Source organism: Schistocerca nitens, chromosome 2, assembly GCF_023898315.1.
Source record: "Schistocerca nitens isolate TAMUIC-IGC-003100 chromosome 2, iqSchNite1.1, whole genome shotgun sequence".
Lineage (NCBI taxonomy): Eukaryota > Metazoa > Arthropoda > Insecta > Orthoptera > Acrididae > Schistocerca > Schistocerca nitens.
In genome coordinates this window covers 208,461,405-208,480,367 of record NC_064615.1, presented here as the reverse complement: position 1 = coordinate 208,480,367, position 18,963 = coordinate 208,461,405, and positions in this window count along the sequence as shown.

The window sequence follows — 18,963 nt, the reverse complement described above, 5'->3', positions numbered from 1 at the left end:
GTTAATGGGGCAAAGTCTCTGTCGAATACTACCGTTGTGAAATGGTACGACAAGTACTGGCTGCTGCTGCTCCATGATAACACATGTCCTCGTATTGCAAATATAACGCAGACAAGTGGGAGACACTCGAACAACCGCCTATAGTCCTGATATTACCCCATGCGGTTACCACGCCTTTGGTCCCTTGAAAAAAGGCATTCAATGGTCGACGATGTCTGTCGGACGAGGACTTGCAGCAGTCATTTACGGACTTCCTCACGCAGCAGGACACAGTGTTTTACCAACAGCTATCTTCAACATAGTACGTCGGTGAGATGATTGGCGCAATGCCCAGAGCGATTTCGCCTGATTAGCGTACCGATTCTTAACTGTACGACATTTCTGATCGACCCTCATAACTCGTATTGCGTTACTTCGTTTTCACTACATCTGAGCCCCATCTACGCACAGGCTATCTACCCTCCAGCCCCGGGACGTGCAGTCCAATCATTGAAAATTTAAATAACAAATTTTTGTTCTGAGATTGATGAGTGTCCTCTCCAATAGAATCGAGGTCTATTGGTTCTATTTTTCAGTGAGATAAATTATGTCATCATTCATCTTTCAAGCATCGCGCTCCCTGGCGTTAAATGCCCGGTGAAATCTAATGAAATTAGTGACGCTTTATTTGGGAAAATAGCTAAGACATTTAAAAGAATAGTTATTGGAAATTTTGTGGATTGCAGTGAATAGATTTCGCAGAAAGCTATATTTCCGTTACCTCATTTCATGCAAATGAGAACCCACAAAATTTTTATTCCCATTGCCCGATGTGGATTCTGCTACTGAAGCTGCGAGAAACCATTTTGAGATATTATGGGCTACGAACAAGACGTATAAAGGATCCATTGGGTTTAGTAAAGTTTTAAGACGACTAAGTTATGAAGATAGAGGAAAATGTACGTGTGAAAGGCGTCTACTGGGGCACACTTGGAATAAGATAAGAATATTAATAAATTAAAATAAAACTAGAATGCTATTAACTATGAATGTCTCTGATAGGCTCGATAATGTGGATCGCTGATTGTACGCGAGTGCAGAGCTAAGGATACTGTACTACTAGAGTTTAAGAGAGCACTTGGCGCGCAGTCGTAGGTAGCTGTCTGTGAGGGAAAGACGATGGAGTAGGCAGTTTTAGTGGTGTGCTGTGCGAAGCCACCAACAGTTAGATTAACGTAGGTATGTCAGTATTGTTCGATATGGAAGCAGAAGTCTTCATGGAAATAAGGTAAAAATATTAAATAATTATGATTTCTGTTTCCGCCAGCGCTTTAGTATAGATGAGCTAGCTGATAATTTGTAATTGTTGAGTAACCCCAGAACGTATGTAAACTGTTTTGAGAAAAAGCCTAGTTAGATATTTCATTTTTGTAATGCTTTTAAGATTTGTTAACAGAGATACGTGTAATTTGGTGATTTACATTTATGTTGGATTAACTGAGTTAGATAATACGTGCTGTTTAAATCTCATTGTTTGTGAATCAATTGTGAGTAATGTAGCTTCAGTTGTCAGATGTTTTTGAAGAGACAAACATAACTTACAATTTAATTTTGCTAAGAAAACTTAGTGGTAGTAAGTCACCATAATCAGTACCACCTCCTAGTCCAGGTCGTATATTTTGTAAAGAAGTTGAATTTTCTTAAATGTTCTCGTTGATAAGGCAAAAGAATTTCATGTGCATTTCAAGTATTATGGTCAGCATTGTATACTGATGAGCCTGTAGCTAGCATTTAAATTTTTATGTGAGAGACCAGAATATATAGCGTTCCACCGTTGCTAGAGGTAAGATAATTTAATTTGAAGTTAAAATCTTCTGGGTTATTAGGCCGCGTCATGTTTCTTCTATGTGAAATGTAGCTAAAGAACCTCTCAAGAACATGTCAACTTTTACATTTAACATGTAAATGCTTCCAGTATTTCACGTTTAATGCCTTTTTTTAACTGTGAAAACTCAAGTTTAATCTTTAACATTCTTTCTAAGTTGGGCCTTGTACCTCGTTGCCGTTGGGGAAAACAATCATTGTTGGCTAATAAATTGATTTAAAGAGTACTTGGCAATAAAAGATGTTTAATATTTTCCCCAGTCCTTCCCCTAGTTTCTGTTGTTTGATGTCCTCCTAAGACTCAAGCTCTTTTTGCCTGTACCAGCACCCGCACCATCAGATGGAGGTGTTACAGGAACATTATATCGTGGACCTAGTGTCTAGACGCTATGGTTATGATGCTGGCTAAAATGACGGAAATTTAGTTACGAAACGGAAAGCTTGTTACGTTTTGAGCAATTTTAGTGTATTGGATCGTCATTCTCTTTATGTACTGTAATACATACAGATATACACAGTACTGCACTTGATTGTACAGTATCTCACACATAGTAAACACTGGATGTTGTTACAATGAATAGAACTTTTAATCCAGTTACATGTATATTTACAATATAAGAAAACTGCTGCAGCTAATAAGATTCATTTAAATATATTATCCCTACTTGTAATAGTTATACTTGAAACGTCCCCTTAGAAAAATTTATGAATTACTGTGCTGATAAACCTCTTACATTACTTGCTCTTCAAACAGCTGAGCAGAACTGAACGTACTCAGACATTTCTCTCTTTACTTATTCTGATCAACACTAAACTGACACACAATATTTTTAGCGCAATGCAATCTGACTTTCAATAATCTCTACAAAAGAATGGCCCTGACTAACAATAACCTATACCTTTCATGAATCACTTACCTCACAAAGATATTCGTTACTCGAACTACTGCAAGACAGCGAGTGCCAATACTGCCAGCTAAATAAAAGATTTTAACTACTGAAGGCACTGACTACTGATAGGCATAGTTAGCAAATGAAAGATTTCGCTATAAACAAACAATGTATTTACCTTAATAGTGTTCAAAAGTTCATGACATCCAGTCTTACAAATTTACTGTCTCTGATGGACACACGTCCGGATCATCCGCTCTCAAAACTCCGCCATCTCTCATCTCTCTCCCCACATCCACCACTGCTGGCGGCTCACCTCCAACTGCGCAACGCTATGCGCTGTTAACAGCCAACTGCCCAACACTACAATAGAGAATATTTCAACAATGCCAACCAGCCACAGATTGCACACAGCACAGCCAGTGATTTTCATACAGAGCGCAACGTGGTGTTACCAACATAAAAACCTAAACAGCCTACTTACATACTGTAATACAATACATCTCAGGCAAAATATCACGAAATAACAAAGCGTAATACGTATGAAATTCATATTATCTGCGAAACATCCAGTGTTTACCTTCTGCGAATAAGCGTAAAACCAAGTGTAGTTAAATACAGTGTATATTTGTATGTATTACCCAATAACATACATTACGGAAACCGTTTTTCTAGGGATATCGCGATGCGTGCACTGTAAGTACACAAAGCATAACAATCCTCCAGTTTCATATACGTTTTGTCGTCTATTGAGTCCGTAGTTCGTGGTCTAGTGGTTAGCGTTGCTGCCTCGGCATCACGGGGTTCCGTGTTGGGGATTTTCTCTGCCCGGTAACTGGGTGTTTGTGTTGTCCTCATCATTTCATCATGAACATCATCATTCATGACAGTGGCTAGATTGGATCGTGTAAAAATTGGACTGTGAAAAAATTGGGACTTTGTACGGGCGCTGATGACCGCGCAGTTGAGCGCCCCACGAACCAAACATCATCATCATCACCATCATCACCAATAGCTAAATTTCCGTAATTTTCTCCAGCACAATCACCACAGCGTCTGGTTACACTTCGTCTACGCTGTAATGTTCCTGTAACTCCTCCAACTGCTGATGAGCCTCCAGTGATTCGAAAACATGTTCAATGGTACAACAAATCGTATCAAAAATTTAAAAAAAGCGGCTAGCTGCATATTTATTCCCATACAAGTCCCCAGTTTAAAGCTCAGTTGCAGTTCGTCATCCAATATGGATATACCGAAATATTTAAACGTCATTCATACTGTGCACTCTTTACAAACACAGTTCACCTAGATTATTATTAGTAGTAATTTTATAGTGAAACATTCACGTTCTCTGAGAGGCACATTTCTAAAGTATTATACATTTATGCTTGAATCTGTCCATTATCCACTAATAAAGTAGAAAGACTGTTGACCCATAAATGAGTATTTAGTTAGTGCTATTATCAAGACAAACGCTTCAGACAGAGGAGGAAGATGTTCCTTCACTCTTGTAGGGCCCAGTCATGTTTGTGTTGCCACCTTCCGGTAGATGGTTTTACTGCAAATTTTATATTGACAGTGTGTTAATCATGTTGACAACTAGACGAGAATGATGTTTGTTTACAAAACAAATGTAATAAACTAACTGTGTTTCTTAAAATACTAATTTGTAGAATATATATAACTTGGTTTTGCTTAAAATGGAGAGCAAATTACCCACGTTATTCATCCGGTGTTTCTTAATGAGAGCACTTAGTGAGTTTCAACAAACGTCAAGTATAATTTCAAACATTTTCGATGCTTTTCCTCGAATACTTATTCATCGTGAAATCAGACGTATTATACACAAGAGAGCAATTCTTTACAGAATCGTGGGTTTATTTGTTAATTACTGGTTGATTTTTGATTAGTGAGCCATGCAAAATTCATGTACATTGCACATACATCATGTAAGTATGCCTGTGGGTATTGAATAATCATTTGTACTCAGGCTTATTCGAATTACGTCGGGTGATGCTGAGCGAATTAGATTACGAAGAGAGACACTTAAAGTAGTAAAGGAGTTTTGCTATTTGGGGAGCAAAATAACTGATAATGGTCGAAGTAGAGAGGATATAAAATGTAGACCGGCAATGACAAGGAAAGCGTTTCTGAAGAAGAGAAATTTGTTAACACCGAGTATAGATTTAAATGTCAGGAAGTCGTTTCTGAAAGTATTTGTATGTAGCGTAGCCATGTATGGAAGTGAAACAGGGACGATAAATAGTTTGGAAAAGAAGAGAATAGAAGCTCTCGAAATGTGGTGTTACAGAAGAATGCTGAAGATTAGATGGGTAGATCACATAACTAATGAGGAGGTATTGAACAGAATTGGGGAGAAGAGGAGTTTGTGGCACAACTTGATAAGAAGAAGGGACCGGTTGGTAGGACATTTTCTGAGGCATCAAGGGATAACAAATTTAGGATTGGAGGGCAGTGTGGAGGGTAAAAATCGTAGAGGGAGACCAAGAGATGAATACACTAAGCAGATTCAGAAGGATGTAGGTTGCAGTAAGTACTGGGAGATGAAGAAGCTTGCACAGGATAGAGTAGCATGGAGAGCTGCATCAAACCAGTCTCAGGACTGAAGACCACAACAACAACAACAACTCAGACTTTGTCTCCTATTCTTTCTTTTGGGGCATAAATATTCGTGTATTACAACAAAAATTAATAGTTAGGAGCTTTATCTAACTGCTCCTGGTGCTAGCTCATTTTTATTACACGTGACACACACCATTCAAGTTTTTCCATTTTGGATTTCTAAGGCTAATTCTTTTAGCCTCCGCTCGTCTCGCAGCTAAACAAACCCACGTTTGCAAGTATTCACTTGGTATTTGAAAGCAGGTATTTGGTTGTTAGACTCTTTAAGTAGTGGCGTACACTTGGTGCACAGTTGGTAGCACTGCCGTGCGCTGAAAAAGCTGACGGTCGCAGAGAGTAGAGCGGAGCGTGGCGTGGAACATACAAAGAGCGCTAGACTACTCGGCTGACACGTCCGGCGCGCATTTCACAACTGCTGCTGAAAAGCTGGCCAGCCTGCGATACAGCGCGCTGAATGCGCCCCTATTCACGCTGCCTGCCGCTCCACTAATCTGCGCTGCAGCCGCGCCGACGCCGTCCGCACTGCACTGGCGAACTGAGCAGCGTCACCGTGTAAACTACGTGTGGGCAGGCGGCTACCGCCAGGCGAGTGACAGGCTGATCGCTTCCTTTCAACCTCGACAGATGGCAGTCACGTACTTGGGTCTACAACCCGCAATATTCCGTCACAGCCAGCACGCAACACCGTTAAACCTCAAAGTTCTTCTTACAGTACGTGACTATCATTGAGAGGAAATGATAACAATCTGAGCCGGTCGTAAAACCTCTCTGGTATTCATTAGTAAAGGCTTCCCTGGCCTCACGCGAGGGGGTATCCTTGCCACTATTTGAAGGGATTTAAGGTAAGACCGCACTGAGCAGAAATGCGGCGTGTCGCGGCTGTATTTAGTACGCCGCATATGAACTGCAGCGGAGCAATAATATGGTTCAAATGGCTCTGAGCACTATGGGACTTAACTTCGGAGGTCATCATTCCCCTAAAACTTAGAACTACTTAAACCGAACTAACCTAAGGACATCACACACATCCATGCCCGAGGCAGGATTCGAACCTGCGGTCGTAGCGGTCGTTCGGCATGGACCGTAGCAGCAGCGCGGTTTCGGACTGAAGCGCCTAGAACCGCTCGGCCACAGCGGCCGGCGTGTCGATAGGGAGTGATCCCCTTATTGTGCTTAAGAAAACGCTAAATATGGATGGATATGAAGACGTTTAGCAGTGTTGTGTACTGCGTGCAGTAGAGGAACAGTTCGGACACGATAAATGTACTGTATCAGCATGATAACGCAACCTGTCGCAAAACAGCATCTGTAGGTGGCTACGAACAATAACATTCCTGAAATTGATTAGCCTATCAAGTGTCCTGACCATAGCCCAATAGAACACCCTTGGGATGAGTTGCAACGTTGACTTCGCTCCAGACATCACTGTCTTCTCTGGTTTCGGCTCCAGAGGTAGAATGGATTGTTATTCCTCCACAGACCTTCAGACACATTGTTGAAAGTGTTCCCAGCGGCGTTCAAGCAGTCATAAAGGCGGAGGGTGGAGAAATCCCATATTAATGTCCATTAGTAAGTGTCTGGATACTTTTGATCAGATACTGTAAAACATTTTTATCTGTAAGGACGAACTGTATTTCCGTGTAGCTGGTAACTAGCCGTATTACCATTAACTTCGATGTTCAGTTTGTTCTTGCAGCTCATACAATTATCCCAATATGTAAAAATGCGGTTGTATTTGTTTAAGAATTGTACTGTCTTTCATTTTTTAAAATGAGATTATGTTTGCCATCGACTACACTACACACATCAAAAAAAGTTCTGCATCACATCGGTTCCGAGAATTCCGGAACTTGTACAGAAAATTGGAACAGAGATCAACATAAACGTGATTCCCCCCTTTTTACTGCTCATGAATACTACACATTGCATGTTGTACCACCATACAGCGAGACCTTCAGAGGTGATGGTCCAGATTGCTCTACACACCGTTACCTCAAATACCCAGTAGCACGTCCTCTTGCATCGATGCATACCTGTATTCGTCGTGGCATACTATGCACAAGTCCATCAAGGCACTGTTGCTACAGATTGTCCCACTCCTCAACTGCGATTCCCTCAGAGTGGTTGGTGGGTCACGTCGTCCATAAACAGCTCTTTTCAATCTATCCCAGGCAAGATCGATAGGATTCACGTCTGGAGAACATGCTGGCCACTCTAGTCAAGCGATGTCATCATCCTGAAGGAAGTAATTCACAAGATGTGCACGATGGGGGCGCGAACTGTCGCCAATGAAGACGAATACCTCGCCAATATGCTGCCGATACGGTAGCACTATCGATCGGAGGATGGCACTCACGTATCGTACAGCCGTTACGGCGCCTTCCACGACCACCAGCGGCGTACGTCGGCCCCACATAATGCCATCCCAGAAAAGCAAGGAACCTTCACATTGCTGCACTCGCTAGACCGTGTGTCTAAGGCGTTCAGCTTGACCGCGTTGCCTCCAAGCACGTCTCCGACGACTGTCTGGTTGAAGGCATATGCGACACTCATCGCTGAAGAGAACGTGATCCCAGTCCTGAGCGGTCCGTTCGGCATGTTGTTGGGCCCACCTGTACCGCGCTGCATGCTGTCGTGGTTGCAAAGATGGACCTCGCCATGGACGTCGGGAGTGAAGTTGCGCATCATGCACCCTATTGCGCACAGTTTGAGTCGTAACATGGCGTCCTGTGACTGCACGAAAAGCATTATTCAATATACTGGCGTTGCTGTCAGGGTTCCTCCGAGCCAAAATCCGTAGGTAGCCGTCATCCACTGCAGCAGTAGCCCATGGGCGGCCGGAGCGAGGAATGTCATCGACAGTTCATGTCTCTCTGTATCTCCTCCGTGTCGGACGCCTGGACACTTCCCTTGTTGAGACCTCATCCTGGCACAAAATAACAATGCGGACGCGATCGGAGCGCGATATTGACGGTCTAGGCATTGTTGAACTATAAACAACAGGAACCGGGTGCCTTGTTCATGGTGGAATGAGGAACTGATCGGCTGTCGGAACCCCTCCGTCTAATGTGCGCTGCTCATGCATAGCTGTTTACATCTTGGGGAGGGTTTAGTGATATCTCTGGACAGTCAAAGGGACTGTGTCTGTGGTACAACAATCACAGTAAACGTCTATCTTCAGGAGTTTCTGGTAACTGGGGTGATGCTTTTTTTTATGTGTTGGTTTTTTATAATTTCCACAGTTACAGATCCGCCTTTTAAATCATTTTCAGGTAGTTAAGGTGCTGAAAACACAGCACTAATGTTGACAACTGCTGTGTTTTCAAAATAAAAATACAATCTTCTGTGTTTCATGCAGCTTCACTTCGAACAAAACATTCGAGATATCGATTGTGTCTCCGTCTCAACTGACTGCCGGAGGTGGCACGGTATTCTGCATAAAGTGGGGTGGTAGCAGCATTTGGAACCTAACAGACAGGGCCGCAGAGGTTCATACGCGGAAAGAAGAGTTGGGTAGCCCATAGTAGCTACGACCCACCGCACATCAGGTTCAAAAATGGCTCTGAGCACTATGGTACTCAACTGCTGAGGTCATTAGTCCCCTAGAACTTAGAACTAGTTAAACCTAACTAACCTAAGGACATCACAAACATCCATGCCCGAGGCAGGATTCGAACCTGCGGCCGTAGCGGTCTTGCGGTTCCAGACTGCAGCGCCTTTAACCGCACGGCCACTTCGGCCGGCCGCACATCAGGCCGACGTGAAAGACAGTCTGTGGTGTGTACATAACAGAAAATGACACTGCTGGTTCTATGTGTGCGGCCGTCTCCAGCTGGGAGCGAGTATTTCAAACGAGTTTAATAATTACTGACTGCGCATTTATGTGCTTGCAAGCACTCTAGAGGAATCGACCTTTAGTGGGTACCTTTTCAATTACATATTAATTTCCCATGGCCTGTGCAGGGAGTCGAGCGATCGCCAACTCTGGCGAACAAGCCACCTAGTGTGACGTCACAAGTTCATTTCCGAGCCGATATTTCTCGTGGGCACCGGCCGCTCGGCCAGTGACGTCAGATGGTGCGAGAGGCGGGCGCCACGTTTTAAAAATTTTCAAATGGTTCTGAGCACTATGGGACTTAACTTCTGAGGTGTGTGAGGTCCTTAGGTTAGTTAGGTTTAAGTAGTTCTAGGTTCTAGGGGACTGATGATGTCAGATGTTAAGTCCTAAAGTGCTCAGAGCCCTTTGTACCATTTTTTGAACTTCAACGAGCGGACACACACACGCACAGATGAAAGTTGCACTACTCGAATATCACGGTCCATTTAACTAAAACTCGCTGAATCCGGTCCTTGACGTGGTCGTGCACTCTCGCGACCACGTCTTTCCGTCGGACAGTGCACGTGTGTCGCAGAGGTCGGGCGAGTACTGGTTGTCCGGACCTCACTGCTAATCCGTCCCAACTCGCTCGACACACAACGACCCGGAAATACTAGAGGCCGCTCCAAAGATGGTACCATAGTACGCGCTATCGGTAAGCGCTGCTGCTGCCACTCACGGACAGACAATGCGAGCAACCTTAGTGCGCCAGTGAACACACTAAGAAAACGAGACACCACTATCCCTTTTACAAGATGGCAAGCTATGAGTGGAATCAACGCGAGCCGCAAACGGCTCATCAAGTGTTACCGGTGTTACAAATCATTAGACTTCACTAGAACCCAAGTCATCACCGAAAGATGTAACTTCGTTTATATAAACAAATTTTGTCGAGATAAATGCGAGAATGTTTTTGTAATACGCTAATTTACTGGTAATTTGCATGACTCAGTTGATACGGTTGCGGAATAAATAGGTAACCAGATCACAGGTTTCGAACTTTGCTACACTGTGTCTAAGCAGCCACATATATAAACATACGTTTATATGTCGTGTTTGTGTATTTCTATACATAGAGAAGGTATAGAAATCCTGGCTTCCCGTGCTGCAGCAGGTAGAAAGGGGAGAACCGCCCGGGAAATGACCAGCGAGAATCCCTTGGACGTTGGCGTGCCAGGCACATATAGCCTGCGGCCGCGAACTCCGCTCCACCTCACCACCAGCAATGGAGGGTGAAGCTTTGACGCCGGCCGGTGTGGCCGTGCGGTCTAGGGGCTTCAGTCTGGAACCGCGTGACCGCTCCGGTCGCAGGTTCGAATCCTGCCTCGGGCATGGATGTGTGTGATGTCCTTAGGTTAGTTAGGTTTAAGTAGTTCTAAGTTCTAGGGGACTGATGGCCACAGCAGTTAAGTCCCATAGTGCTCAGAGCCATTTTTTTTGAAGCTTTGACAATGCCAGCCACTCGTGCTGGCGAAACGTCGGAAAAACCATCAGACGAACGTCGGCCTAAGAACCCGAAACACAAGCCAACGGGCAGTTTATCAACCGTCAAAGAATTTCCTGCAAGGATCGGAAAAGCCAACACAACCACCTCGAGGTGACCCATAACACAATACAGCGAATCACACCCGCCAACCTTCCGCCTCCGTGCAGCCTCTGGAGCCCCACACGCCCCCTGCCCTACGCAAGAGGACATTCCCGTTTACCCTGCACGCGACGGATCAAAAATCTGCGGGTCTTTCAAACTAAACCTCTAGCCGAACCCAGCTGAAAGGCGCGAGGTACGGTCGCGGCAACTGTCATATGGAGCAGCGTGAGCAACAACAGCGCCGGTCCGAGCTTCGCTGGGACGGCGTGACACGCCAGAAGTCAGTCTGCTGCACGGAGAGTAACCGACATCATCTGGTGGCCAGCGCCGAGGCGGCGGTGGAAGCGGCTGAATATTGGAACGCGGTGCCAGATGGCAGGCAGTGGTACGACAGCCGAGGTTGTCTGTAAAGACGGACTGTGGTCCAGATGAGGAGTCTGCTATACTTTTTGAAACACAGGACATCGACTTGGGCCAGTGATTACGAAATGTGTACTGGGGACGCACAGACTGCTGCCGCGGCACGATGCGGACCACATTTGATCTGACGGCGGCCCGCCGCTGACCGTTCTTGTAATTTTTCTTTTCTCATCTTTCATTGACTCCCCAAAGGAGAGAACGAGTCCTTGTAGAAAAGTTATTTTGAGCCACACCTGATGAATGAAAATTCAGTGTCAATTTAGCGCATGTGAACGACAAAAATTGAGCCAAATGAGCCTTTCTGTGGCTCTTACGCTACGGTCGCAGGTTCGAATCCTGCCTCGGGCATGGATGTGTGTGATGTCCTTAGGTTTGTTAGGTTTAAGTAGTTCTAAGTTCTAGTGGACTTATGACCACAGCAGTTGAGTCCCATAGTGCTCAGAGCCATTTTGTGGCTCTTACGCTGTCATGCTAAAGGGTTTGCGGCCCGCGATTCTATCAAATCCGTGCACCACTTGGTTCGCAGTTGGTTGCAGATTCTCAGAGCCACTGTACAATTGCCCAGTTTAACTCCATCGTACTCTGGAGGTGGCTGGTCATTCCCTGGTGAAATCCCATCAGTCTGTCTCCCTGGCTGCCACTGGTGTCTGTGGCAGTAGCTGATAACTTGTGGGAAGGGCAGGGTAGTTGAAACTGCACTGATCACACGTTGTATTCACGAGAAAAGGACGAAGTCGTTTAAAGAAAAAAGTCAGATTCAGTGCAATATTAGGAACCGTTAGGGTGCCTGGCGTCACACGACCGTGAGTACGCAGCCGGCAGAAGGTCGGCAGTGACTATCGGATAGGATGTGAAAACAGCAGCATTACTTTGTATCCTTATCGAGATCAAAATAAGGAAATGGAAAGTTTTCCGGAGAAATAACGAGCACAGCGCTAGATGAGGGCAGAGAGAGGTGTTCTGGAAAGGGAATCTATACGTCATGCGAAGCCAGTGGCAGGCTAGAAGTGCACTGTATGGACAGCCTCCTCTCCCCCTTTACCCAACCAATGGAAAGTTTCTAAGGACGAGTGCAGACAACAGCCATGTCTAAGGCGGGAGGAAAAGCTGAACGCTAGGAAGCGCGGTGCTCCTTGAGAGAATAACAGGGTCTGACAGCAGTAGAGAGATAGAGAAATAGAGTCCGAGAGTCAGGAACTCTGTAGTGGAGTGGGTAGAGCACCAGTCACCAGTGATATTCACTATAGACGGAACGACACCGTCAAATGACCGTCTCTGGGTAAAGACCTGGTCTTTTTGTGCGGAGCAGCAAGAGTAGTAGAAGAGAAGTCATTTTAGGAAAAAAAATCTAGGGAGTGTAGAGCACTGTTTATGGAGATAATTTCAAGCGACCTTCCAGTCCTCATCTGATTTTGCTAGGTCGAGATCCCCTCTCACATAGGTCAACTGGCTAATTCACTCCTAGCGAGCCCTGTCACTTAGTCCCTGACAACACTCACGTTTCTGACGCGACAACTTGTTTCTGTTGGAGTGGATGGCAAAGGAGATGCTGCGGGACTCAGACAGGCCCAAGGTGTGGGACAAGATACCGTCCTGTGCGAGCACCAGCAGCCGCTGTCGTGAACAAGTCACTGGTCGGCGTCTCGTGGCCTGGTGGCAAGCCGTCCTGACTAGGATTGTTGGCATTTTTTAAAATATTGTGAATCCGATTTATCGATATTTTAAGAATTACCAATATCGGCTCTCGACATATCGAAAGAACTACGTGATATCGATATATCCGCAGGAAAAGTATTGATGTAACTGCCTATAAAAATATCGCCTGCTCATTGTAAATATACTACCGATTTTAGAGCGGTATATATTTAATTAGATATTCTGCAAATCGACAGGCAAGCAGCCTGCATATCTCCCTTAGAGCAAGAATGGAAAGGAAAACGATGTATGTTTATTCTTGGCGGTAACCGCTTTGCTAACAGTGGTAACTGCATGGAAGTGGCACAAGTCTGATGGGTCCATTGTTCTGCTTCGTCACATGTAGGATTTGTCCAGAACACTTCATGTCGACTTCCACGTCTTTTTCATTTCTGCCAGCGACTTAGCAGTTGTAGTGTCAAAACTGCGTTGTGTAGCTAAACGTTGTAGTTTCCTTTGGTAGCGTCAAGAACCGATTTCGTCAGCATTTTCCCCCACACGTCTCCGTCCACCTCAACGACCATCTTGTCATTTAGATTTTGTTCATCATTTGCAACAACCGTGAAGAAACAGCACACTAGTTGCGTTAAAAATTGTTTTTTAAGGCAACTGGTGTGCTGTTACTTCACATCGAAAATAAATCTTGTTATTCTATTCACACGGCCCCCCTCCTCCCCCCCCCCCCAGTGCTATCGGAGTTCTTGTTTTGTGCCACATATACTTGTTTCACACAGCCAAAGGGAAAGATTGGATGCGATGGAAGCTCAAAAAGTAGTAATACTCCTCCACATAATGAAAACAAAATTATGTCCTACTACAATTTCAAAAGAACAATTGCAAATATTTTCAGAAAATTATGAAAAAAATATGATAAAATAAAAAATATGGGTCTTCGACATTGTCTTTCAGGTATCGATGTATCGAAAGAAAAGATGTCGCTTAAATATATTGACGTCTTTCGAAATAAATAACGATATAATGATATTTTATCAACAGCCTTAGTCCAGACCTTCCTTGTATCGGAATGGCTGGTAGAGGGGTTGGCCGCTGTTATCTGCGGAAGGTGCGTCCAGGCAGTTTGCTTGTGAGCAGCAGGCGAGCAAGACAGACTGTAACGACGGGCGCCCAAGAGCGGGGCAGTATGTTTGCACAGTCGCAATGGTGCACGTACGGAGTGTCCAAACTGTCCGAGGACATTGTCGACTCGGAGGAGATCGTGTTTAACGTCCTGTAAATAACGAGGACATCTGATACGGAGGACGTGCTCGAATTAAGAAAAGATGAATAAGGAAATAGGGTGTGCCCTTTCAAAAAAACAATCCCAGCATTGGCCTGAAGCGATTAGGGAACCTAAACCTGGATGGCCCGGTGCGGGTTCGAACCGGCGTACACCCGAATGCGAGTCCAGTGTGCCGACCACTGCGCTACCTCACTTGGTATGTCGACTTAGAAGAAGCCGGCAGTCCACAGACGGAGACGAAGAACAGAGAAGAGTTTATGACTGGAGGACCGTGTGGAAATCCAAGGTTCTGGCTCACACCAGTCTGTCACCGTCAGTTATCGTGCAGCAGGGCCGACCGTGCAGAAGTCTGTTGGAGTCTTTTGTGATGTTTTCAAATACGACGAAGCCATTGCAAAAAATTTTGGGATGTGAAAATCTGCATTTCACGGTGCTGCCTTGGTGCATTAGAGAGCGATATTTTATTGCGTTCTGGTTATTGTACTCATGCAGAAAGCGTGAGTCAACTATTGTGTCCACCCGTAATTTTTTTCTGTGTTGCGCTGTTTACCTGCATAGTACGTAGCTCTGTGGGTTTGTGTTGTCTGTTAGCATTGGTTGGGTTGTTGGTTGCGGTTAATTCTGGTAGAGTGTATCTCTTGTTGTAGGCAACGGCCTTGCCGCAGTGGATACACCGGTTCTCGTGAGATCACCGAAGTTATGCGCTGTCGGGCGTGGTCGGCACTTGGATGGGTGACCATCGAACCACCATGCGCTGTTGCCATTTTTCGGGGTGCACTCAGCCTCGTGATGCCAATTGAGGATCTACTCGACCGAATAGTAGCGGCTCCGGTCAAAGAAAACCATCATAACGAACGGGAGAGCGGTGTGCTGACCACACGCCCCTCCTATCCCCATCCTCAACTGAGGATGATACGGCGGTCGGATGGTCCCGATGGGCCACTTGTGGCCTGAAGACGGAGTGGAGTGGAGAGTATCTCTTGCTGTGGCAGATGCTTGCAGATACACTGTCATTCTGGGTCCATCCTTGTAAGTGACTTACGAGCTGCTGATGTGATATTTGTTTCTTGATTAGTGTTGGCCCTTAATGTCACCAGAGCCGAATAAGTTTATTATCTACGAATGTTTGGATCTGTTCAGAAAAAGCTCTTTTTTATTATTTTACAGTGCTCATTTTGTTCAGAAGTATTCCTGGGCAAAATATTATTTCTCATTTTAGTCGGACAAGCGATTTTTACTGCAGTTATTATGAGTTCCCATGTTACACTCTATAGTGCTAATCACACACTATTTAAAAATAGGCCATGCTAGCACAGCTCCAACATCAAAGCCCACTCCACCCAAATCCTACGCTTCAAGAACCGATCGAATTCAGATTTCTCTAACACGACATTAAGATCCTTTTCGCAATTAACGGAGTCTTCCCTGACGAATCGAAGCATGTTTAGCATACATCTTAGGCATGTGGCACGTTTGGAGCGGAGCACAGCATAATATGGTAGTGAAACATGAACTGTGGGAAACCCGGAAGAGAAGAGAATTGAAGCATTGGAGATGTGGTCCTACAGAAGAATGTTGGAAATTAGGTGAACTAATAAGGTAAGAAATGAAAAGGTTGGCCGCAGAATTGGCGAGGAAAAGAATTTATGGAAAACACTGACAAGAAGAAGAGACAGGTTGATAGGACATGTGTTAAGATATCAGGGAATGACTTCCGTGGTACTAAAGTGAGCTGCAGGGGATAAAAACTGTAGACGAAGAAATTGGAATACATTCCAAATAAGTCATGGTCTAGGTTAAGTTGGAAGGTCTACTCTTAGATGTGTCCTTGTGACATGGCGCATTATCTTGCTGAAAAAATACAACTGCCGTCGGCAAGCATGATCGTCATGAAGAGGTGTATGTGGTCTGCAGCCAATGTACGATACTCCCTTGGTCGTCATCATGCATTGCACGACCTCTCCTGGTCTCAGAGATAATCATTTGAATGTTCCCCAGAGCATGATTGAGCCGCCGCCAGCCTGTCTCTGTCACTTAGTACATATGTCAAGAAGCTGTTGCCCTGGAAGACGACGGATTCGTGCTCTCTAATCGCCATGATGAGGAAGGTATCGCGATTCATTAGACCATGTAACGCTCTGCCACTGCGCCAACGTCCAGTGTGAATGGTCACGTACCCATTTCAGTCGAAGTTACCGATGTCGTGGTATTAACATTGGCACTTGCATGGGTCGTCGGCTGTGGAGGCCCATCGTTAGGAGTGACGGTCCACTGGGTGTTCAGACACACTTGTACTCCGTCGAACATTGAAGTCGGATGTTAGTTGCGCCACATTTCGCCGCCTGTTTTGCAAGTCTGCCTCTCCTACGATGTTCGACATCTGTGATGAGAGGCGCGGCCTCCCAAACCCACGACGTTTGGACGTGTTTCACCTTGCTTTCACCACACCACTCCTCGAACACCCACCAAGTCGTACGGTTTCCGAACTTCTCGTGCCGAGTCTCTGAGCCATCAAAATCTGTCCTCGGTCAAACTCAGGTAGATCGCCACCTTCCCTAAGGTACACACGAACAGGACGCTCACTAATACTACATACACCGTGAGTGTGTCTGACCAGCGGTCATTCCACGCCAGGTGAGGGTGCTATCGCCCGGACGGGTTTATATCGATAGTGGGTCGGTGGTCATAAGGTTCTGGCTGATCACTGTAACACACATGTCATCTATGGTCAACCAGTGGAGCACTGCCAATATATATAACCACCACTACTAATGGTTTGGCTTCTACTAACTGAACTGTCGTATTAGAAAATTTGGAAAGGTGGTACTATGACTGTCCGTAATGTGAATATCTGGATTTTTTAAAAAAATCGATCGTATTATGTCAGTTCCAGTGTTGTTAGTTTGGTTGTCAGTCGAGCTTAGAAAAATGGTTCAAATGGCTGTGAGCACTATGGGACTTAACATCTATGGTCATCAGTCCCCGAGAACTTAGAACTACTTAATCCTAACTAACCTAAGGACATCACACACATCCATGCCCGAGGCAGGATTCGAACCTGCGACCGTAGCGGTCACGCGGTTCCAGACTGAAGCGCCTAGAACCGCACGGCCACACCGCCCGGCCGGGCTTAGAACTGACATTAGAACTGTTTGATACTCTTCATACGATACAACCCCCCCCCCCCCTTCCCCACTGGAAATTATGTAAAGGACACGGCATTGAGCACTGGCACCGTCACAGGACTTTGGCGGCACGGACAGAATCAGAACAGATTAACGAATGAGATTTGTAATATGCCCCGTGTTACCGGTCGCTCTCATGACTTCCGGCTCGACGTTGTTTGCGGGGTTACTATCTTATCAGGTGCTTTATCTCTCAGATAATACACTATCTCAAACATTTTAACTGCAAGATGCTACGTAAATCCGTCATGCAGACACTGTACACACATTACGCACTGTAATCGTAAAACTAGCCAAGCTGTCGCCGTTTCCTTTCGGTTATACAACTGTGATAATCAGCATTGCCCGCGAACTGTCTCCAGTTCTCTCTCCAGTTCTCCAGACTAGTTTTACGCAAGAAAAAGGTGAACGACGGAGGTGAAAGATAACGTAGGACTTTATCGAATAACCACTACACGCGATAATGCATTGAGCAACAGGTATCGGAAATTCAATGATGTATTTGGGATTGGGATCCCTCTAGTAACATAACATGGACTTAACTTTACTTGTATGACGATCTCCATAAAAATCCATTACAAGTGAGGGTAGACTCGCGCTCCGTACAAACTTACTTACGATATCGATATTGGTACTGACAAGCTATCAGTCCTGGAAATTCCAAAATTTTCGGTAATGTTTTAATTTTAAATTTCTTGTTTGATTACCTATGCTCTTTTGTACTTTTTCATGTATTTTATTGATGTTACAGTTATATTAACATACTATGCTAACTGGCAATTGGAGGTGCGTTGTCTTTATCTGCTCTCGTCCTTGTTGCAAATGCAGGTAAGATCTTAAGGAAGTCTACTGAGAAGAAACCGATACATCTGTTCATAGGGCTATTCTTGCTACCTAAATCTCGAACATTTCTGTGGAATGTTTCAACGTTTTTTTTTTTTGTGAGATATCGGAACCTCATCCCAAACAAAACAAATGCAGTCCTGCGTCAATTAACAGTATCACTTAGCTTTCAAACATTACAGATTCTGCACGTGTCGCAGTCACAGACTCTCAGGATAAGCTTACGTGTAATTTTCGTAATGGACCTGCGATAGTGGCGCTGACATGGCTGGTTTAGCGCAGCCTTATGCTTATCACCGCTAGATGGCAAGGGCATCGTTTTTCACAGCGGCAAGGGAATGCACTTTATAGTGGCTCAGCCAACTAGCACTAAATTTTTGTAAAATACACATACAAATTTTTGTTGTGAAGCAATCTACTTACTACTAAAAACCAGATCAAAATCCCCGCAGTAGTTCCTGAGATTGATGACGGATTGCGAATGCAATGTAAGTTTTTCATGGCAAAAAATGATTTTGTGTGATATAGTTACAAATTAAGAACTTCCGGACTTTTTTCTTTTATCTGTTCTGTCAAACTTTTCTTCTTGCGAAATTTCATGATTCTAGGATGTGTACCCTCCTGGTTTTTATGAGTGTGGATGGCCGTATCTGTTGATTGCATTTGATTAGAAGATTACATTCGTTACACTGCCATGGAACTGTATATATTCGTATACG